Genomic DNA, 24,613 nt, shown 5'->3' with positions numbered 1-24,613 from the left:
TAACTTTTCAGGAACAAGCCATATTTATTGGCTCATTACGGGTGACCGGGTTATAAAAACTGCGATCACGTCATGACCAATTTCCAAGTCTTATTGCGAAAAAGTGCAATGGATTCTACAAACAAATCTTTTGATGACCTATTTCTTACAAGACTATCAAATATCAACATCCTACCAAGCATACCCATTTTTGGTAAAAAATCAGGATGAAAGAATGTCATGACAAGGTTTTCTACATCGAGCTAAAAAAGCAAAAACAAGCGCACTCGATGGCATGACCAAAATCATTTCAGAAGTTTTACTACCCCTTTTACAAACTCAAATCAAGATTTGTTAAAAATTGAAAGATGTTTTGATACAAAAATGCATGGGGACCAGTTTTTCTTCTAAGCAAGTTATTTTTGACCCGCCTTCATTCTTATTTGCTGGCTGATTCAGTATCCATCTCTTCTGGCTCATCCTCATAATCAATGTCTTGCTCGCCTTTATGAATCCACCGGATTGACCTCAATGACTCGAAGTTTGGAGTTGCTTCAGTCGAAGTAGAAGCACCCAGGGTCAGTTTTTCTCTTATAATGAGGCGGCATTAGCTCACAGGGCACATCTTTGGGCACTGGGATGTGTTCATTATTAGCAGTATACGTAACATAATACTGAGAGGTGTCGACCTGCACTTCAAGAAGAGTCACCAACGGTCGGGTCTCCTTCATTACACGAGAAAAATCTTCTCGAGTAAATTCAGAGCCGTCCAATTTATACTCTGGAAAACCATCTTTGAGATCCGCCAAATCGAGTTCTGGTAGATATGCTTTGGCACTCGCAAGAGCGAAATTTGCCTCACCACGAGCTGTCGATTTCCAGGTCTCAGATATCCATACGGCATGGTGGAGAGTTTGTTTAGCATGTCTTTGAGGGTCCATGGCGGATATTTTAGATTTTTGGCACCCATGATAGAGTAAACGGACCAAGTATATAGTTTTTCCACATAAGAAAAAAATGCTTTTAGTTTCATCAAGGGCAGTTGCGCCAGGGAATGATCTGTTCGGCCTAGGCACAAAATAACAAATGTAAACTTTGAGTTGCCACTTTGCATCAAAGCCGAGAAATACAAAGGGATAAAAGGTCGCAAGATCTTACCAAACATGAGAGTCAGCATCTCGTTAAGTTGCTTCAACAAAGTGGTATAATTTTCTTTCACGCAGCCAAGCTCCCTTCGTCTTTTTCGACACGGGTTAAGAGGGCAATTTTCTTTGTTTACATTTTTTTCACGGCTTGCTCAAGACGATCCTGCGTCTGACAAGCGGAGTTTTGGAAATGAGCTCCCATTGTTTCAGCCTCAGCTCTAAGCCTCTCCTCTTCCTTTAGATGCCTTTGCGGATCTGTAGCCACAGATTCAACATCTTCTACGTACGTGTGGCAGACATACGAAGTTTATCAAAAAATGTGCTTATGACATGCCCTAAGGACGGCTTATTATAAACAATAGGAAGGTGACGATAAGTTGAAGGCGGGGCAAGATAATGGCTATGGTAACAAAGAATATAAACATGTCCCAAGAAGCTTGCAAGCAATATACTTGGCACTTGGGGCTAATGGATGTAAAATCTTTCCTTAGCACATGATGGAGCAAGACTCGACTCATCTTAAGAAGATGAGCCGTCCCTTGGGGGCTGCAGGTCGAATTTCAATCACAAAATCATCAAGACCCGACTAATTTCAAGAAGTTGAGCCGACTCTTGGGTGCTACAGGTCAAATCTTCATTTAGAATTACTACTTGAAGAAGTACTGACTTGTTATATTCACGACAACTCCGTCCTTGGGGGCTACGGAAGTAGCTTATATTAAATTAATTCCAAAAGAGCCGACTTACCATATTTATATGATAAGCCGGACCTTAGGGGTTGGAGATAGTATACAAAGATATTAGAATTGGAAACAGGCTAGCATGAGTCTTTACCTATATTTTCCCTTGAGAGCGCATATCATTTTGGCTTCTATTTCCCAGATTTCAGTCAGCCATTTCAAGTATTGCTGGTGGATTTCTTCAATGCTTAACAAATACATATTTGGGAACTCCAATTGGGATTTACCTTCTTCCAAGTTCATTGTTCCCTCCTTGATCCCAATTTTAGCAAGAGAGGTGGAAGCAACAGGAGCTTGAAATTGTTCCTTAACAAAAACAAGCTCTACAACACTCTGATCAACCGGTGGAGTGGGATCATCCACACGAGTCGCCAGGCTAGGTTATCGAGCCGAACTTTATAGATTAACTAGAGAAGAAACTATGGGACTTGTAAATTTTGCTGGATCATCTATTAAAACCAACTCCTCCATTGGTGACGTTCCAACAACGGTTGCCGGATTGATCGCAACATCTGGAATGTTCTCTTCAGGAATGTCAACTTTGGTGGCGATTTTTTCGATTTGGGAATCCAAAATATCTTAGTTTTCAACACAAGAACATGGCCCGACAACGCGACTAGTTAAAGTAGCCTTGGCCCTACACAAGTCAGAAATCAAGTATTATACTAAGGAAGAAAACGTAGGCAATCAGGTGATGATCAGAAGTTTACTCGTGGTTGATATTAAAAGTGGGAAGTTGAATTGCTCATGAGGCGCCCGAAGATGGGGAAGATTCCTTTATTAAAGAGAAGTTAAATACTAAGAGTCTATTTTAAAGAGACCAGCTTTAGAGAAGAGCCGCTAAAATTATACGGTACCTCAACACGAGGCTCGCGAGCCAGCGGTGGATTTGACAAGCCTAGGTCCAACTCTCCCATGTAACTCTGGGTCTTGTGTTTTGACTGACCAACAAGCTGCATTTTGTTGAATAGAAAATTGGTAGCTAAATGAGCAGCTTGATCTGGCATTTTTATCTTTTGGACGGCTTGTCTGGTCCTTCTTGTAACAAAGTTTTCTGAGGAACTGGAAGAAATTGGAATTACCTCAGCATCACCGTCTTAGCTGGCTTCAGAATCGCCCTGAGAAGAAGGCGTGTCCGCGAGTTTGTAAACAAACGACCAAGTGAATCAAGTTCTACCTCAGATAGTTCTTATCAAGATGAGCCAAGAGCCGGGTCACCCTGAGTCGGATCATTTCCTTGGCTCATGGAAGGAACAAGCATCTATGGTGTGAAGTTCCAAAAGCTAGAACCCTCCTGCAAACAAAATAGCATGACAAAGATGGCGGGTCAAAATAAACTCAACAAAGAAACCAAATATTACCAAATACGAGTGGAGGAGGATTCAACAGATAAAATGGGCCCGAACAAGTAATGCTGCACCTCTCTTTTGAGTTGCAGAAAAACTTCTTCGTCTCTTTATTAGGAGAATCATTGGATAAAACTTGGGTGGAGAAGTGCTGGATGTCAGATGAGGCGCATGAATAGTCGCACATTAAGCGAGTTCTTACACTAACAAGCTAGGTGTTCCACCTTAACCAGCGGCGGATCAGGTCGATCCCGGTTAGGCCATGAGCATCCAAGGCCCTTAACTTTGTCCGAATAGGGCCATCGTATCCCTCTCTTCCTCTGTTGACCAACGCGGGAGCACCACGTTGTTACCGATCCTCTCTAATATGTAACCCCATAATGGATTTTCATCTGCAAGAGCGGTATTTTTGTAGTAGAACCAGGTTTTATTCCATACTTTTGGATGAATTGCCAATTTTGACTCAGGGAACAGACTATTTTTCCTTTTCTGGAAGGAGATTTCAACAAGTTCATAAGAGGGGCCGTTTTCTAGTTCAGTCTGGCAGTTGGCATAGAAAAGCTTCCTACATAGAGTCAATAATGGCTCAATTTGGAGATATACCTCACACAAAACTTGAAACTCACATATGTTTGTCATAGAATTGGGGGCAATATCTTGGGGCATGAGATTGAAGAAGTGCAGAAAGTCCCTGAAGAATTTTGAGCCGAGAGGTCAAAAGCCTCTTCGCAAGTGATGAGAAAAAATGATAACTTCTCCTTGCCGAGGCTGCGGATAAGGCTCTTCTTTAGGAGCCCGCGAGCTTATTTCTTTACGAGACGACAAGAATTCCTCACTCACAAGGTTATCCAAGGTAAGTTTGGACTCTTGGGACATGGCCCAATTACAAGACTTGGAGTTCTTGGGGGGGCATTGGATTGCTTGAAACAACTACAAAAGATAATAAACATGAATAAGTTAAGTATGAGATACTAGCAGCCAACTGATCTTTATTTCAAAGGGCATTTAAGTCGCCAAAACTATTACACAACAATGTTCTAAAGCCGGTCAATGCTATAATCCGGTGTTTAAGACGACTACGCCAAACGAAGGATTTTTTGAAGGCAAGCTCTGTGGGGGACTTAGCGGAAAATTATTCCCAAATATGTTGCGACGAGTGACATCTCTTGTGATGGATCTAAGTATAAGAAAAAAATAGGGGAAATCCATGTCCTAAACTAGCGGAGGGATCGATACTCATAGTTTTTGTACATAGTCCTCCTAAAGAGGTTCATTTCGAATCTATGCAGTAAAAATGTGAGATGCATCCGCAGCAGGCCTACGGATGCACAAAGGGTGAGAGGTTTGTGGATCTAAAGAATGTTTCTTTCGAGATTTGACGAACACGATATGAACACTGGTAGAACTTATTAATGAATCTACAAACTCTTGGGAGAAATAATGTGTACCTGCTACCGTTGAAGAAGGGTAGGAACCGTGTGCAGCTCAACGAAGACGAGGAAGATCCAATGCACGGGTGATACGTGTCCGTCGTATCTACTTTTCCTAATGCTTTTACTCTGGTTTTGGGCTCTAATTTGCATGATTTGAATGAAACTAACCCAGACTGAAGTTGTTTTCAATAGAACTACCATGGTGTTATTTTGTGCAGAAATAAAAGTTCACAGAATGGAACGAAACTTTTCGGAGAACTTTTATACAATAAAAGAAAAATACAAGAACCACTAGAGTGGGGTCCCTGGGGGAGCACAACCCACTAGGGCGCGCGCCCCCTCCAGGCGCACCCAGGTGGGTTGTGCCCACCTGGTGGCCCCGTTGACCCTATCTCTGACGCTATAAAATCATATTTTTGGAGAAATAAATCAAGGCGGAAGAATTATCTCGTTTCACGATACAAAGCCGTCGCCACCTCCTGTTCTTCATCGAGAGTCTGTCTAGGGTTCCGGAGAGGGGAATCTTCGGTCTTCGTCATCACCAATCTTCGTTCATCGCCAATTCCATGACGCTCACCACCGGGAGTGAGTAATTCCTTCATAGGCTCGCTTTGTCGGTGAGGAGTTGGATGAGATTCATCATGTAACCGTGTTAGTTTTTTTAGGGCTTGATCCCTAGTATCCATCATGTTTTGAGATTGAAGTTGCTATGACTTTTATGCTTAACGCTTGTCACTTTGGGCCGGGTGCCATGATTTCAGATATGTACCGTTTATGTTATCACCATTATATCTATGTTCTAGATCCGATCTTGCAAGTTATAATCACCTATTACGTGTTATGATCCGTAAATCCCGGAGTGATAGTATTGCAGATACTTTCCGTAAATCCCGGAGTGTTAGTATTGCAGATACTTTCCGGTGATGACTGTAGTTTGAGGAGTTCAATTATTCACTATGTGCTAATGCTTTGTTCCGGTTCTCTATTAAAAGGAGGCCTTAGTATCCGTTAGTTTTCTTATGGACCCCGTTGCCATGAAAGGGTAGGAGAAAACATGTCATACAAGTTCTTTCGAGAAGCACTTATGACTATTTATGGAATACATGCCTACATTATATTTATGAACTGGAGCAAGTTTTGTATTGCCCTAGGTTAAAACTGACACACGATGAATATCATCCAACGAATCCACCGATCAGATGCCTACGAATTTCCTGCATATTGTTCTTGCTAAGTTACTATTGTTACTGATGTTGTTACAACTACTACAAAACCATTTGTTAGAGCATATTTCTCCATATGTGGTTTTCGTAATTTCTGACAATTCGTGTGGACTAATGGTTGCCTTAAGTTATATTTGTAGGATTTGTCCATAGGAACTTCTTGAAGTCCATGTGTTGGTTTCAAGGAGTTTATATGATGACCAAGGTGGCATTCAAGGTTTTATCCAAAGATTGGTCATAAAGACACAAGGTTGATCAAGACTAAGTCAAAAATTGAATCAAGTTAATCAACACAGAAATCATACAAGATGTACCAAGAGGGATCAAGTGATCCCATGGTATGGTAAGCATTGTTCATTACGCTTTGTGTACTAACCCATGTCTTTGTGAGAGTTCTATGTGGGGTTAGGTGTGTTTCCATGGGCTTGCTTCAAGAGGAAGATCTCATACAACCCATGGAGGATGATGTCAAGTGGTGATCGTCATCAAGTTTGCGGTGTGCAAGTTCAAGTGGAGCATCACGACGATATCAAGCTTGAAGCTTGATGTCCATTGTGGTGGAAATGGACTTGTGAAGAGGTGTTGAAGAGTGGCGCACCCATAGTGGAGTATGGGGGACTAATTTACAAGTCTTCATCTAGCAAACACAATCAACAAAGGTGGTCCATCTTGAGGAAGTCAAGATCATCATCATCTAGCTCAAGTGGACTATGTGCAAGGTACAGGTTTGCCCTTGATAGGTTTCCCTATTTTAGGATAGATTGTCGTACTGTCAAGGGGGGCTCTCAAGTGAGTAGCTTGATCGTATCATTTGTTGAGATCTCAAACCATTTGCATTCTTGCATCATGTTTCTTGGTTCTTGTTTGATGGTTCTCTTTGTGAGGTTTAGAGCTTATGGTCATCTTTATGACAAGCTCGAGTTCATCGAAAATGGAGTTTATGTGCATCTTCTATGATGTTTTCAATGTTGGAGTTTTCCCGGTTCTTCATTCATAGAGGTTTCAAATCTCTATATCATTGGCATTTTTCATAATTGTCTCTTCTTAAGTTTGGATAGCTCTTATCGTCCTAAATCTAACAAGCTTGAGTTTTCTCAATTCGGAGCTCATTTGCAGAAGTTATGGCGGTTCTGGTGTTTCGTGTTTCCTTTCAGCGGTTGTACCGCTGCCTAGGGCGGTTGTACCGCCTACACCCTGGGCGGTTGAACCATCGCATCATCGGTCCACAACCGGCCACGGTTCTGTTGTGCTGCGGTGGTTGGGCGGTGGTGGCCCGGTTGTACCGCTATATTAAGTATAGCCGGTACAACTTGTGTTCCTGGCGGTTGTACTGTTTGGGACTTAGTCGTGCCTAGTAGCTATGGTAAGTGAAACCATTGTCCATACTTATGTTGTGCTCCGGTTGTTGGGCGGTTTCTGGCCGGTTGTACCGCTAAAATATGCAGCCCGGTTGTACCGCCCGGGGCAATCGGTTGAACTCGTCCCATGTAAAAATGGATGTAACGGTCAGATTTGTGGGGGCCTATTTAAGGGGATCTTCTTCCCTAATGGTTCCCCATTCTTCCATCTCGTGTTTGCCCCCCCATTGTTGACCTTATTAGAGCTTGCTAACTCTCAATCCCTCCAATGATTCCTGCTAGTTCTTGAGAGAAAAGAGAGACGAGATCTAGATCCACATCTCCACCAATCACTTTCTCCTCTATGTGAGGGGAACCCCTTGAATCATGATCTTGGAGTTATTTCTGAGCTCCTTGTTATTCCTGTCATATTACTCCATAGCTTTTGTTGTTGCGGAGGGAGTTGAGTGTGAGGGACTTGACCAGTTCGTGTGTTCTTTCCAGTGCATTAGTTGCATTGGTTTGAGTTCTCCACGATGATACGTGGAAGTGAGAAGTTGAGAAGATTATTACCCTTGGGTACTTGGTACCCTAGAAATTATTCTTCGTGGATGATTTGGCATCCTAGAAGCTTGGTCATGCCTCGGAGCTCAATAATAGTGATGTAAAGCTCCGGGAAAGCGTCAGGGTCTCCAATTAAGTTGTAGAGATTGCCCTGAGTATTTGAGGTCATCACGGAGCCACAGTCCATTGTAGTGAAGCTTCATGGTCTTGTTGGGAGCCTCCAATTAAGTTGTGTAGATTTCCCGAACCTTGTTTGTACGGGTTCGGTGACTGCTCTCAAGGGTCCCTTAGTGGAATCACGACATCTTGCATTGTGCAAGGGCGTGAGAAGATTACGATGACTTTAGTGTCATCTCCGGGAGCATTGTGCCTCCACATCGCTCCAAACGGAGTTTAGAATCCGCAAGGGTGTGAACTTCGGGATCCATAGTCGTCTGTGCGTGGCTCGGTTATCTCTTACTCAAGCCTTTTACTTATGCACTTTACTTTGTGATCTTTCTATCACTTACTTGTTTATCTTGCTTAGCATAAGTTGTTGGTGCACATAGGTGAGCCTAGTTAGCTTAGGTTTTGTGCTTGAAAAATTAAATGTTTGTTTTATTCCGCATTTGTTCAAGCCTAAACCGTAATTATTTCGAAGCGTCTATCCACCCCCCTCTAGGTGAAACCCACGTCCTTTCATGTCTGCTATCATTGTTACCATTACTACTGCGGTTAGAGTAGGAGTAGTTATTATTATATTTCTTGTTTCAAGATAATCATTTATTATCCATGCTATAATTGTATTAAATGGAAACACAAATGCATGTGTGGATATATAGACAAAACAATGTCCCTAGTGAGTCTCTAGTTGACTAGCCTGTTGGTCAAGGATGGTTAAGGTTTCCTAGCCATAGACAAGTGTTGTCACTTGATGACGGGATCACATCATTACAAGAATGATGTGATGGAAAAAGACCAAAACTATAAACGTAGCATATGATCGTGTCATTTTGTTGCTATTGCTTTCTGCATGTCAAGTATTCATTCCTATGACCATGAGATCATGTAACTCACTAACATCGGAGGAATGCCTTGTGTGTGTTGCTACTGCAACAAAAGACCTTCCAACGGCTCTAGAAATAGGCACGTTGAGAATACTTGGCTTGATCTTTCTGCTGCGGCTACGCCTTAAGGGACTTCCTAGGCAAGTATGCAAAGGATTTCCCTCGTGGCCTTGGAGCCTTGCGTTGGTGTTCCCTCGAAGCGGAAAGGGTGATATAGCATAGCAGTGGTAAGTATTTCCCTCAGTTTGAGAACCAAGGTATCGATCGAGTGGAGGAGTATCTCAAGATCCTGCACAAACACAAAAGCTTGCTCCCAACGCTATGAAGGGGTTGTCAATCCCTTATAGATTGTTTGCCAAGTGAGAACTGAAAGCAACAAAGTAACGAAGCAAAGTAAAAGCGGAGATGTAAGCGATGGATGTGAATAGACCCGGGGCTGTAGTGTTTACTAGTGGTTTCTCTCATGAAAGCAAGTAGACGGTGGGTGAACAAATTACTGTCGAGCAATTGATAGAACCGCACAAAGTCGTGACGATATCTATGCAATGATTATTTCTATAGGCATCGCATCCAAAACATGTAGACCGATACTGTCTGCATCTACTACTATTACTCCACACGTCGACCGCTATCCAGCATGCATCTAGTGTATTATGTCCATAAGAACAGAGTAACGCCTTAAGCAAGATGACATGATGTAGAGGGATAATCTCAACTCAATGATAAAACCCCCATCCTTTTTCCCTTGATGGCAACTACTTGATGTGTGCCTTGCTGCCCCTACTGTCACTGGGAAAGGTTACCACATGGAAGAACCCAAAACCAAGCACTTCTCCCGTTGCAAGAATCATAGATCTAGTTGGCGAAACAAAACCCAAGATCCGGAGAGACTTACAAGGATATCAAATCATGCATATAAGAAATCAGCAAAGACTCAAATATATATCATAGATAATATGATCACAAATCCACAATTCATCGGATCTCGACAAACACAACGCCAAAGAAGATTACATCAGATAGATCTCCATGAAGATCATGGAGAACTTTGTATTGAAGATCCAAGAGAGAGAAGAAGCCATCTAGCTACTAACTACGGACCCGTAGGTCTGAAGTGAACTACTCACGAGTCATTAGAGGGGCGATGATGATGATGAAGAAGCCCTCCAACTCCAAAGTCCCCTCCGGCCGGGCGCCGGGAAGGGTCTCCACATGAGATCTCGCGGAAACGGAAGCTTGTGGCGGCGGAAAAGTATTTTCGAGGCTCCCCTGATTTTTTTGCGGACTATTTGGGAATTTATAGGTCAGGGGGCGTCCAGGGAGGCCACACGCCTGCCCACCGCCGCCTCCCCCTGGTGGCGGAGTGGGGGCTTGTGGGCTCCCTGGAGCCCGCCTGGCTTGGCCCAAAGACCCCTGATCTTCTTCCGTTCGGGAAAAAATTATTTCGGGGTTTTTCTTTCGTTTGAACTCCGATCCAAAATCAGATCTTAAAAGAGTCAAAAACACAGAAAAAACAGGAACTGGCACTTGGCACTGAATTAATAAGTTAGTCCCAAAAAATATATAAAAGGTACATAAAACAACCAAAGAAGACAAGATAACAGCGTGAAACCATCAAAAATTCTAGATATATTTGAGACGTGTCAAGCATCCCCAAGCTTAACTCCTGCTCGTCCTCGAGTACGGAAGTGATTAGAATGAACTTTTGATGCTTTCATGCTACCTAGCATAGGTGTCCTTTATAATTCCTCTTATGTGACGTGAATGTTCAGATCCATTAGATTCAAAACAATAGTTTGCTATTGACGTGCAAACAATAATAATTCAAGCAAACTAGCAAAGTAATCATGAACTTTCAAAATAACAAGGCCAAAAGAAAGTTATCCCTACAAAAGCATATAGTCTGGCTATGCTCCATCATCATTGCACAATGAATTTAAATCATGCACAACCCCGGTATTGGCCAAGTAATTGTTTCACACCTTTACTTTCTCAAACCTTTTCAACTCTCATGCAATACATGAGCGTGATCCATGGTTATAGCACTATAGATGGTGTGGAACGTAGTGGAGGTTACAAGACAAAAAGGAGAAGATAGTCACATTAACTAGGCATATCAATGAGCTGTGGAGATGCTCATCAATAGATATCAATGTGAATGAGTAGGGATTGTCATACAATTGATGCACTAGAGCTATGAGTATGTGAAAGCTCTTAAAGAAAACTAGTGGGTGTGCATCCAACTTGTTTGCTCACGAAGACCTAAGGCTATTTTGAGGAAGCCTATCATAGGAATATACAAGCCAAGTTATATAATGAAAATTTCCCACTAGCTATATGGTGGTGAGACACCGAGAGACTCTAAATCATGAAGATCATGGTGCTAAATATGCACAAGTGTGGAAAAAGTGGTAGCATTGTCCCTTCTCTCTTTTTCTCTCATTTTTTAATTTTGGTGGGCTCTTTGGCCTCTTTTTTTGGTGGGCTTCTTTGGCCTCTTTTTTTGTGGGCTTCTTTGGCCTCTTTTATTTCCTCACATGGGACAATGCTCCATTAATGATGATCATCACCCTTTCAACTCAAAACTTAGAGTAACGATGACTCTATATGGAATGCTTCGGTAGTGTACCGTGGCAATGATCTAGCATGTCATAGACATCAATGGAAACATCATGCTAGCTATCTTACGATCATGCAATGGCAATGTAGACGTGGTGTCACATGTCATGGTGGTAGTTGCATGGCAATATATCTCGGAATGACTTTGAAAAATCCATAGTAGGTAGGTATGATGGCTGTTTTGATGGAGGCTAATGGTGGGTTTTGTGCACTGGCGAAAGGTGCACGACACTAAGAAGATAGTGATGGTGGAAGGTGAAAGTGCATCTAAACCATGGACTCAACATTAGTCATGAAGAACTCATATACTTGTTGCAAAAGTTTTATTAGTAATCGAAACAAAGCATTCAACGCATGCTCCTAGGTGAAGGGTTGGTAGGTATAAACCATCGCGCGATCCCGACCGCCACGCAAAGGACGACAATCAATAGACTAATCATGCTCAGATTTCATCACATAGTGGTTCACCATACGTGCATGCTACAGGAATCACTAACTTCAACACAAGTATTTCTAGATCCACAATACCTTACTAGCATGACTTTAATATTACCATAACCACAACTCAAAACTAATTGAGATGAATCAAACTTCTCTAACTATTCAATGCACATGATGGTGAAAGTTTTCGTATCCCTTTGGATAACTACCCCTTTCGAGACTACTTTCAAAGCATAGGTCAACTACCAAGCCACTCACCGCTGTGCTCTAAAAGATATAAGTGAAGCACATAGAGAAAAACTATTTAGCTCCAAAGATATAAGTGAAGCACAAGTGAGCTGAATTGTCTACCAAAAGATATAAGTGAAGCTCGACACAATCGCGGTGTGTGCATGTCTCTCTATCTAGGTGTGCAGCAAGGATGATTGTGACACAAAAAAAAGACTCCTACGATACAAGACGCTCCAAGCAAAAACACATAACATGTGGTGAATAAAAATATAGCCCCAAGTAACGTTACCGATGGATTGAAGACGAGAGAGGGGATGCCTTCTCGGGGCATGCCCAAGCTTAGGCTTTTACGACATCCTTGAATCTCTTGGGGTGCCTTGGGCATCCCCAAGCTTGAGCTCTTGCCACTCTTTATCTCTTTGTCCATAAGAACTTCACCCAAAACTTGAGAACTTCACAACACGAAACCTAAACAGAAACTCGTGATAACATTAGTACAAGAAAGCAAACCACCACTTCCTTAGGTACTGTAGCAAACTTAAATTCTACTTGTGCTGATGTTGGGTTATTGTACTTTCAAGCTTCCATGGCTAATACCCCCCGATACTATCCATAGTTTCATCAAAATAAGCAACCAACACAACAAAAACAGAATCTGTTAACAGCAGATCAGTCTGTAGCAATCTGTATATTTCGTGTACCTCTGGTACTTCAGAAATTCTGAACAATTACGAAAGTATGAAGAATTTGCGTAGCAATCAGAAGCAAAAAGTATCAACTCAAAAGCTCTTACAAAAAAAAACGAAAATTCTTTTCGTGAGCATAAAGTTTCTGTCTTTTCCAGCATGACGAAATGATCATCCCCAAGACTGATCATAACGGTTTTTCTTGGCACAAACGCAAAAAGAAACACAAAAAACACAATCATAACAGAATTATGAAAGTGTGGAAAACACAAAACAGAAAGAAAAAGGATAAATTCGTTGGGTTGCCTCCCAACAAGCGCTTTTGTTTAACGCCCTTAGCTTGGCATTCAATGACGCTCTCACAAAAGACAAGAATTGAAGCACAACGAGAGCATCCTAAAGCATGCAAAAATCATATCTAAGTCTAACATACTTCCTATGCATAGGCATTTTATAGTAAAACAGATTGTCTAGACAACCAATAGTTGCCATATGCAAGGAAGAAGAAAGAGATAATAGCAATATCAACATCACGAGAGGTAATTTGGTAACATGAAAGTTTCTACCAAAATATTTTACTCTCTCATAGCAATTACATGTGGGATCATATTCAAATTCAACAATATAGTTATCCCATAGGATATTGTTTTCATGATCCACATGCATACAAAGTTGACACTCTTCAAAAATAGTGGGATTATCATCAAATAAAGTCATGACTTCTCCAATCCCACTTTCAATATTGTTGCAAATATCATATTCACCTTGAGGTTCGAACAAATTTTCAAGATCATAAGAAAGATCATCACCCCCATCATGATTATTGCAACAAGTAGTGGACATAGAAAAACTAGCATCCCCAAGCTTAGGGCTTTGCATATTTTTAGCACGATTGTCACTAATAGGATTTATAGTGAAACCATTGCAATCATGCTTTTCATCCAAGGAGCCCTCGTGAATCATTTCATAAATTTCTTCATCACGATTTTCAGATTCACGCATCTCAAGCAAAACTCCATAGAAATAGTCAATTGTCCTCAACTCACTAGCAATTCGTTCAACAATAGTGGGTCTCTTAAAGAGACTAGTTAGTGGATGAGGATCCATATCAATGGATTTTTAGCAAGCAAAGATGCAAGCTAAAAGAAGGCACATGGTAACACAAGCAAACAGAAAGCGAGCGGAAGAAGGGCGAACGAAAAAGGCAAAGGAGAAAGGCAAATGAAAACGGCAAATGTGAAGTGGGGGAGAGGAAAATGAGAGGCAACTAGCAACAAAAGTAAATGCAAGAGAAGAGTTTGTGAGACCTACTTGGATAGATCTTGATTTCTCCTCCCTCGCAACGGCGCCAGAAATACTTCTGCTACTGCAACAAAAGATCTTCCAACGGCGCCAGAAATAGGCACGTCGACGGGAGAATACTTGGCTTGATCTTTCTGCTGCGGCTACGCCTTAAGGGACTTCCTAGGCAAGTATGCAAAGGATTTCCCACGTGGCCTTGGAGCCTTGCATTGGTGTTCCCTCGAAGCGGAAAGGGTGATGTAGCATAGCAGTGGTAAGTATTTCTCTTAGTTTGTGAACCAAGGAATCAATCCAGTGGAGGAATATCTCAAGATCGTGCACAAACACAAAATCTTGCTCCCAACGCTATGAAGGGGTTGTCAATCCCTTATAGATTGTTTGCCAAGTGAGAACTGAAAGGAACAAAGCTAAGTAAAAGCGGAGATGTAAACGATGGATGTGAATAGACCCGGGGCCGTAGTGTTTACTAGTGGCTTCTCTCATGAAAGCAAGTAAACGGTGGGTGAACAAATTACTGTCGAGCAATTGATAGAACCACGTAAAGTCGTGACGATATCTATGCAATGATTATTTCTATAGGCATCACGTCCAAAACAAGTAGACCGATGCTGTCTGCATCTACTACTATTACTCCACACGTCGACCGCTATCCAGCATGCATGTAGTGTATTAAGTCCATAAGAACAGAGTAACGCCTTAAGCAAGATGACATGATGTAGAGGGATAATCTCAAACCAATGATAAAAACCCCATCTTTTTACCCTTGATGGAAACTACTTGATGTGTGCCTTGCTGCCCCTACTGTCACTCGGAAAGGTCACCACATGGCAGAACCCAAAACCAAGCACTTCTCCCATTGCAAGAATCATAGATCTAGTTGGCCAAACAAAACCCAAGACCCGGAGAGACTTACAAGGATATCAAATCATGCATATAAGAAATCAACAAAGACTCAAATATATATCATAGATAATTTGATCACAAATCCACAATTCATCGGATCTCCATGAAGATCATGGAGAACTTTGTATTTAAGATACAAGAGAGAGAAGAAGCCATCTAGCTACTAACTACGGACCCGTAGGTCTGAAGTGAACTACTCACGAGTCATTGGAGGGGCGATGATGATGATGAAGAAGCCCTCCAACTCCAAAGTCCCCTCCGGCAGGGCGCCGGGAAGGGTCTCTGGATGAGACCTCACGAAAACGGAATCTTGCGGCGACGGAAAAGTATTTTCGAGGCTCCCCTAATTTTTTTGCGGAATATTTGGGAATTTATAGGCCAAAGATCTAGGTCAGGGGGCGGCCAGGGAGGCCACAAGCCTGCCCACCGCCGCCTCCCCATGGTGGCGGAGTGGGGGCTTGTGGGCTCCCTGGAGCCCACCTGGCTTGGCCCAAAGGCCCCCTGATCTTCTTCCGTTCGGGAAAAAATCATTTCGGGGTTTTTCTTCCGTTTGGACTCTGTTCCAAAATCAGATCTGAAAAGAGTCAAAAACACGAAAAAACAGGAACTGGCACTTGGCACTGAATTAATAAGTTAGTCCCAAAAAAAGATATAAAAGGTACATAAAGCAACCAATGAAGACAAGATAACATCATGAAACCATCAAAAATTATAGATACGTTTGAGACGTATCATGTGTCAAATGTGTCAATGTTACGAGGTGACTATAAAGGTACTCTACAGGCATCCTGGAAGGTGTCCGTTGGGTTAACATGGATCAAGACTGGGATTTGTCACTCCGTGTGACGGAGAGGTATCTCGGGGCCCACTTGGTAATACAACATCACAAACAAGCCTTGCAAACAATTGCCGGTAAGGAGATTGAAATAGGTATAGAGATGCCAACGATCGAATCTCGGGCAAGTAATATACCGAAGGACAAAGGGAATGATATACGGGATTGTGTGAATCATTGACATAGAGGTTCAACCAATAAGATCTTCATAGAATATGTACGATCTAATATGGACGTCCAGGTCCCGCTATTTTATATTGGCCAGAGAGTGTCTCGGTCATGTCTACATAGTTCTCGAACCCGCAGGGTCTGCACGCTTAAGGTGCGGTGACGTTTTCGGTATAGTTGAATTATTGATGATGGTAACCGAATATTGTTCGGAGTCCCGGATGAGATCCCGGATGTCACGAGTGTCTCTGGAATGGTTCGGAAATGAAGATTTATATATAGGATTGTTGCATTTGGCTTATGAAAAGATTTCAGACATTACCGGTAAAGTACCGGGAGTGACAAATGGGTTCCGGGGTTTTACCAGGAGGGGCCACCCTCCCGGGAGAGAACCTAATAGGATCATGGGTGGCGCACCAGCCCTTAGTGGGCTGGTGAGGCCAGCCCAATAGTGCTATTTAGGCCAAGGCAACAATAAAGGGAAAAAAAGAAAAAGAAAGAGGAGGTGGGAAAGAAGGAAAGGACTCCTCCACCAAACCGAATTGGAGGAGGATTCCTTCCTCCTTGGCTCGGCCGACCCCTCCTACTTGGAGTGGAGGCAAGGCCACCACCCCTTGGTTCCTCCTATATATAGTGGAGGTTTGAGAGGGTTTTTGCACCTCAAGCCTTTGTGCAAACCTCTCTCCCTCCACTACTTCGTGACATATCGTAGCTAGATCAGTACGACACGGTGAAGCCCTGTCGGAGTAGCTCCACTACCATCACTACCACGCCGTCGTGCTGCCGGAGAATTCAGCTACCTCTTCATCTCTCTTGCTGGATCAAGAAGGCGGAGATCATCATCGGGCTGTACGTGTGCTGAACGGGGAGGTGTCGTCCATTTGGTGCTAGATCGGGACAGATCGTGGGACTGCGGCGATTTGGATCGCGAAGACGTCCCACTACATCAACCACGTTTCTTAACGCTTCCCGCTTAGCGATATACAAGGGTATGTAGATCCAATCTCCCTCTCGTAGATGATCATCACCATGATAGGTCTTCGTGTGCGTAGGAATTTTTTTTGTTCCCATGCAACTTTCCCCAACAATGGCATCATGAGCTAGGTTCATGCGTAGATGAAATCTCGAGTAGAACACAAAAGAGTTTGTGGGCGTTGATGTTCATTTTACTGCCCTCCTTAATCTTTTCTTTTTCGGCGGTATTGTTGGATTGAAGCGGCCCGGACCAACCTTACTCGTATGCTTACGAGAGACCGGTTTCATCGACTGACATGCAACTTGTTGCATAAAGATGACTAGCGGGTGTCTGTTTCTTCAACTTTAGTTGAATCGGATTTGACCGAGGCGGTCCTTGGAGAAGGTTAAATAGCAATTTACATATCAACATTGTGGCTTTGCGTTAGTAAGATGCGATCATACTAGATACCCATAGCAGCCACGTAAAAGAAGGAACAATAAATTAGAGGACGTCTAACTTGTTTTTGCAGGGTATGCATGTGATGTGATATGGCCAAAGACATGCTATGATATATTGGATGTATGAGATGATCATGTTGTAATAGTTAATTATCAACTTGCATGTCGATGCTACGGCTACCGGCAGGAGCCATAAGGTTGTTTTTAAACTAACGTTTGTGCCTACAGTTGCGTTTACTATATTGCTAGGTAGTAGCTTTAGTAGTAATAGCATAGATAGCACGACAACCTCAATGGCGGTACAATGACGGAGATCATGATGATGGAGATCATGGTGTGGCACCAGTGACGATGAAGATCATGTGGGTGCTCTGGTGATGGAGATCAAGAAGCATAAGATCATGGCCATATCATGTCACTTATGATTTGCATGTCATGTTAATCCTTTTATGCACCTTATTTTGCTTAGAACGACGGTAGCATTGTAAGGTGATCCCTCACTAATATTTCATGATAAAATTGTGTTCTCCCCGACTGTGCACCGTTGCGACAGTTCATCGTTTTGAGACACCACGTGATGATCGGGTGTGATAGACTCAACGTTCACATACAACGGATGCAAAACAGTTGCACACGCGGAACACTCAGGTTAAACTTGACGAGCCTAGCATGCACAGACATGGCCTCAGAACACAAGAGACCAAAAGGTCGAGCATTAATCATATAGCTGATATGATCAGCATGGAGATGTTCACGACTGAAACTATACTCAACTCACGTGATGATCGGACTTGAGTTAGTGAATTTGGATCATGTGACACTCGAATGACTAGAAGGATGTCTATTTGAGTCGGATTTTATTAGTAATATGATTAGCTAAACTCAATTGTCTTGAACATGGTCTAAGTAATCTTTGCAAAATTTTATGTTGTAGATCAATGGCTCGTGCTGTAGCAACCCTGAATTTTAATACGTTCCTAGAGAAAGCTAAGCTGAAAGATGATGGTAGCAACTTTCTAGAATGGGCTCGAAATCTTAGGCTTATCCTCCAAGCTGGGCAAAAGAATTATGTCCTTGATGCAGCGCTAGGAGATTAACCAGCCGCTACGGCTGACCAAGATGTTTTGAACGCTTGGCAAGCACGTAAGGATGGCTACTCACTAGTTCAATGTGCAGTTTTGTATAGCTTAGAACCGGGACTTCAAAGACATTTTGAACGTCATGGAGCATATGAGATGTTCCAGGAGTTGAAGTTTATCTTTGATAAGAATGCCCGAATCGAGATGTCTGAGACCTTCGATAAATTCTGTGCTTCCAAAATGGAGGAGAATTCGTGTGTCAGTGAACATGTGCTCAAAATGTGTGTGTACTCAAACCGTCTAGGTGTGCTAGAGATCTCTCTCCCACAAGAAGCTATAACTGACAGAATTCTTCAGTCACTTCCACCTAGCTACAAGAGCTTCGTGTTGAACTATAACATGCAAGGGATGAATAAGTCACCCGGTGATTTATTTGCAATGTTGAAAGTCGCTGGGTCAGAAATCCAGAAAGAACATCAAGTGTTGATGGTCAATAAGACATCTAGTTTCAAGAAGAACGGCAAAGGCAAGAAGGGTACCTCCAATAAGAGTGGCAAAGTTGTTTCCCCTCCGAGGAAGAAACCCAAGGCTGGGCCTAAGCCGAAAACTGGGTGCTATTATTGCAAGGGGACTGGTCACTGGAAGCGCAACTGCCCCAAGTATCTGGCCGATAAGAAGGTGGCCAACGCCAAACAAGGTATATATGATATACATGTTATTTATGTGTACCTCACCAACTCTCATAGTAGTGCATAGGTATTTGATACCAGTTCTATCGCTCACGTTTGCAACTCGTAATAGGAACTGCGGAATAAACGAAGGTTGGAGAAGGATGAAGTGATATGGATCCTCATCCACTTGCTAATCTTTTCAAGAGATCTAATTATGATGAACCAATTGCTAGTGAGTTGAGTGTACTTGATTATCTCCATGAAGCTTCTTATGATCTTGATAATTTATTTAATATTGTTGATGACTATGATATTGAAAGTGGGTATGGAAGAGTGTCAACTTTAGGCATTATAGACCCCACTATTTTGGAGAGTGTTCAATCTTATGAAATTTTTGATAGAAGTAGGTTTGGAGATAACATGACTTTAGTTAATGATAATCCCACTATATTGGAAGATTGTCAACTTTGCATGCATGTGGACCATGAAGAGAAATTTTTATATGATATTTATATTGTTAAATTCCTTCATGATGCTACTGAAATTTATTATGAGGGAGGAACATATGCTTGTAGGGATTGCAATAATATCAAGTATCCTCTCTATGTGTTTAAAGTTTTGAAGTTATGCTTGTTTTGGCTTCCTATGCTTGTTGATTCTTGTTCCCTTAAATTGTTTGCTCACAAATACCTATGCATAGGAAGTGGGTTAGACTTAAATTATTGTTCATGATATTCATACATATATCAATTACTACTTTTTATGCGAGCATCATTGAAATCATCATGCCTCGCTAGGGGCATAAAACGATAACGCTTGTTGGGAGGCAACCCAATGAAGAAATTTATTTTTTCTTTTTGCATCTGATTTTTAGTTCTGCACACATTATTTCCTCTGTAATAATTGTGTTTTCTTGTTTTAATTAGTGTTAGAGCGTAGTAAGACCTTTGGGATGGTCTACGCTGTTTTCAAGTTGATTTTGCTGAAAAACGGAAACTTTTTGTCTCAGTCCAGGAATTTTGTAAATTCAATGGAACGAGATTTTGATCTGAAAAAACATAATACTTATATAGAAATTTCCCTCATTTTCCTAATTTTTCAGAATTTATGGAGTTACACAAGTATTTGAAGTTTATAGATTGCTATAGACTGTTTTATTATTGACACATTGTCACACCCTGTTTTCACTACCACTTTCTGTGTATGTAAAAATATGAGCTTGTTAAAACTTTTTCAAAACTAATGATGTGAGTGCCATGATTGTCATTGAACGCTTGTGTGATGATCATGTGATGATAAAAACCCCATTTCACAATATTGAATTATTTCCAAAAACCTTTACTTGTTTCTGATCAAGGTAAAACCCTACTTTGAGTTGCACTAAATGCCCTGGTTGGCAAGGAGTGTTTCTACCCGAAGTTGGTGATCTGGTTTTAACTTTATTTCAGTGCTCCAAAACCACAAAATAATTATTTTTAGAATTATTTTCCTAATTAAGTTACATGTCCATTTCCGAGGCTAGAAATGGTATTCCTACTTCGAAAAATACTTTTCTACCTTAGGAAAATCTGATTAAATTTGGAGATGATAAGAAGGACATATATTTTCCATACATAAGATTTTAAACCCTATTTATATTATAATTATTTGAGTAAAACCCTGAAAACCATTTCTGTATGTTTTGACCTTTTAAAATATTTCCAAAGGAAATATTCTCAATAAAATCCTAGAAAATTCCAGTGGTATCCCTAAGCCATATTTGGTGTCCACATAAAGTTTCACCTTGATCCAAGGTGATTAAGGACCCCAAATAAACCTACAACCCCTTCTTTCCAGATTGGAGTTAGAGCAACTCTACATAGCAAAGTTTGTCCAATAATGCTGAAACTTTGCAGGAGTGTCTAATACCTCAAATGAGGGTTCCACACCAAAAATAGGATTTGTAGGACTTAGTTTGCCCACACTCTCTTTGGAAGGGACAGATCTGGTCAAATGGTGGTGTTTTCAAGTTTACAAAGCTAAACTTGTCCAATGGAGCTCAAACTTGGTGAAGCCCCATGTTTTAGCACCAAACCCAAACCTGTTAAATTGCAGCACCGGTGGTGGGGTGCAACTACCCCAAACCACTATCGAGCACCTTCTGACTGATGGGTAAAAGCCCCTTTAACCCATAGCTAAACCCAACCCCTTTGCTCCAAACTCTCAGATTAGGTGGCCAGTATCAATGCCCAACCCAGTCAACTAGCCGCTCACTGGTTCAAAGTGGAAATGCCAAAAACCCAATCTAAGCTTCAGTTCAAAGCTGACAACACCAGTATTCCTTGTCTCCCTTGACCAACCGAAGCTCCCACGGGACCCCAACGGCTAGCCTCACTCCCAGCCAGTGCCAAGAAATGCTATACACGTCCAAAGTGCCTCAGAGCGCACCAGCATGCCGTGGCATGCCAAAACTGTGCTCTGGGTGCGCTACAGGAAGACACCTAGGTGGGGGCTACGCCCACTGCTAGTTCCAGCCTCCTCCGAGGTGTCCAACCTCTTCCCCAACAACCCCTCTGCATCGAGCGACCATCAGGGCCCCTCCTCTCCTGCTCTAGAGCTCGTGCGATGCGTGCCCGCACGCACCAGAACCAGCGAAGGTTGCGCGACCACTGATGCTCGACTTCTATCTCTCTCCCTCTGTTGCAGATGGTTCTCGCAGTCCAAAACCATGTCTTGAGACCGTGGTTTTGACCCCAGCTCCTCTAAGCACCCCCATGCTCGCTGCGGTGAGTCACCGGCGCTCCCGAATCGGCTCACCATCGCGGGCCTATAAATAGCCCTCCCCCTCGCTCCAGCAACACTCAGACAGCTTCGCCACTACGACTAGCACCTTCCTAGCCACCCCAGCAAGCCAACAGATCCCTGGTGCTCGAGATCGACCACGACACCTCCGCACCGGAGCTCCAGTCGATCTCCGGCTACACGACGGCTCATGCGTCCCTTGACCCACCAAACTGATCCCCTCGACCTCAGGAAGCTTTCCCCCAACTTTCCCAAGCATTTTCGTGCCCCTAGTTACCCTCTCGACCACCTCCCAAAAATCCTCCGCCCTGGCCTCCTCATCGTCGGCGAACCCGTGCCTCTCCGTCGTTGTTCCGACCATCAACAGGTAGGCAGCATCGAGCCGAACCCATTTCTGTCCTCGGTGGGGCTTGAGAACGTTGGCAACCTCACCGACGTGCTCCTCCTCCTCTCTGGCCAGAGGCAGGAGACGACCCCGGCAGGTGTGCCCCACCTGTCGGTGGCCCAGCTCTCTCCCCCTCGCTACCCGCAGCCGCTGACCGCAGGGCCCCGCACGTCAGGTTCAAACCTGACGGCGGCGGGCGCCTGGGCAGGTTGTCGGCTGGCGTTGGGCCAGCCTAGTTCCAGGCCAAGCTAGGCCAGGGACTTAGCCCATTTTTCTTTTGTTTTTAAAATCTGATTTCAAAGATTTTTATAAAAATACTTAACTATTGTAAAAATATAATTTTTCCACTAATATTCTTCTAAAAATATGTAGTATTCAATGAGACCATTGGATGAATTATTCAACAACTATTCTGTTTTACAATAATTAAAAGGACTAAATTGGAATAGTTTTGCTTCTATGTGGTTGATTTTAAAAATGTTCCTTCATTGGAATCAGAGGCAAATATTTTCAAAATGACCACTTAGATTTATCAGTGATAAAGAACATTTTTAAGATGACTTTGTGATCTGTTTTTTTAGTGAGCTATTTCTTATTTGTTCTGTTGACGTCGATAGAAAATGTTTGTGACGAGGGAATCAGAGAGGAAGACCTCGAAGACACCGGATACCTAGCTGACCAAGGCAAGCAGCCCTTTGACCATGACTAAGCATATGTTATATTGCATGTTAAGATAGCAAATATTTCCGTTGCATATGATCATAAGTGCCCGTAAATCATTGATGTGATGTTACCGATGGCTCCTCCGGAACACATGCATAGAGCTTGATCCCACCCCTTGAGGATCATGCTAGTATCATGTTGACAAGTAATGCTAGAGTAAATAGCATGAGCATGTTGTTGGTACAAATCAAGGTTTGTGAAAACCCTATCGGGTGCCACTAATGCCCGAGGGTGATGATGAATTAGGTGGCCACTTTTGGAGAAGTGGTGCACCATGTATTTTGAGTGAGTATGGTTTCGGAAATGGGATTGGATTTATGATGTGTCGACCGTCCCAACCTTACCTGTACGACCACGTTACCCCTTTATGGGATGGGGCTTTGTTGATTACTCTGGTCGGCGCTAGCAAAGAGCCACATTACTAGTGGTGGGAGTGATATGTGGTCACTCTTGTGATGGGGTCGTGCCAGGTAGGGCGACTATGCCATTTTTATGAGTTCCAGGCACACCGTTGGTCCCCGCATGGTTGATACTGTCAAGAGTCGGTGCTCGTAAGATGTACAACATATGGGCTGAGTACCAATCGAGTGTACCTCTTTGTCTATTATTGTCAGGGGAAAGACATTGATCGGGTACTTACCTCGGGTATGTTATATACTACGAGTCGTGGATGACACGAAAGTTTCCCGGATCTCGTGGGTCCGGTGTACTACCTCTGCAGAGTGTAAAACTATTCGAATAGCCGTGTCCACGGTAAGGACAGTTGGGTGGTGCTGCTTAAATTATGTCCAGTTGTTTCCGCATAAATCAAGTGTGTGTGCGTGTGAGTTACATGGAATTATTATGAAAGTACTGATATGACCAAGTTTGGGGACTTGGCATATAGGGTGAACCCGGATGGTTCACCCTCAACAGATATATTGATATCTGTAACCTGTTCTTTAAAAGTAGTTCTTAACTTATGATGCATACCTCTGATCATGTTTATTTACCGCCAAGAGATATCCACCAAAGATGCATGTTATTATTATCCTTCACTTTCATTGTTCATATCATGGGCTGTTTGCGAGTACATTCAAAGTACTCATTGGCTTGCCACTGTTATATTATTGACCAGACATACAAGGACCGGAGTTTGGAGATGAGTACGTCTTCGGAGACGCCCTTGTGAACTAGGACGCTTCTGAGTCAGAATCCTTGTCGGTGTAGGCTTGATGGCATGGGCACCCGCTTAGCCCCTATGATTTCCTCTAATAGTTGTATCAGTATGATTTGGCCTTTGGCCCAACCTTGTGCACTTGACAGTTTGGTCATGTGATGTAATAACTCGGTACTTGGATGTAAGACTCTTATTATTCAGTATATGTGTGTTCGGTGATCTCTGGGATCACTCAGCACGTACATTCGGCGATCTTGACTTGTAATTCGGGGTCCCCACAGAGGTGGTACCCAAGCCATCCTGACTATAGGAAGCTTTAGGTAGCATGGACGATAGCCGAGACGACTAGTGCACTTAGACCTTAACCCGAGATTCTGCACCCACCAAAAACTTTCTAACCC

This window comes from Hordeum vulgare, chromosome 5H (genome assembly GCF_904849725.1).
Source record: "Hordeum vulgare subsp. vulgare chromosome 5H, MorexV3_pseudomolecules_assembly, whole genome shotgun sequence".
NCBI classification, from domain to species: Eukaryota; Viridiplantae; Streptophyta; class Magnoliopsida; order Poales; family Poaceae; genus Hordeum; species Hordeum vulgare.
The sequence above is the reverse complement of the archived record's forward strand: the minus strand, read 5'-3'. Positions refer to the sequence as shown.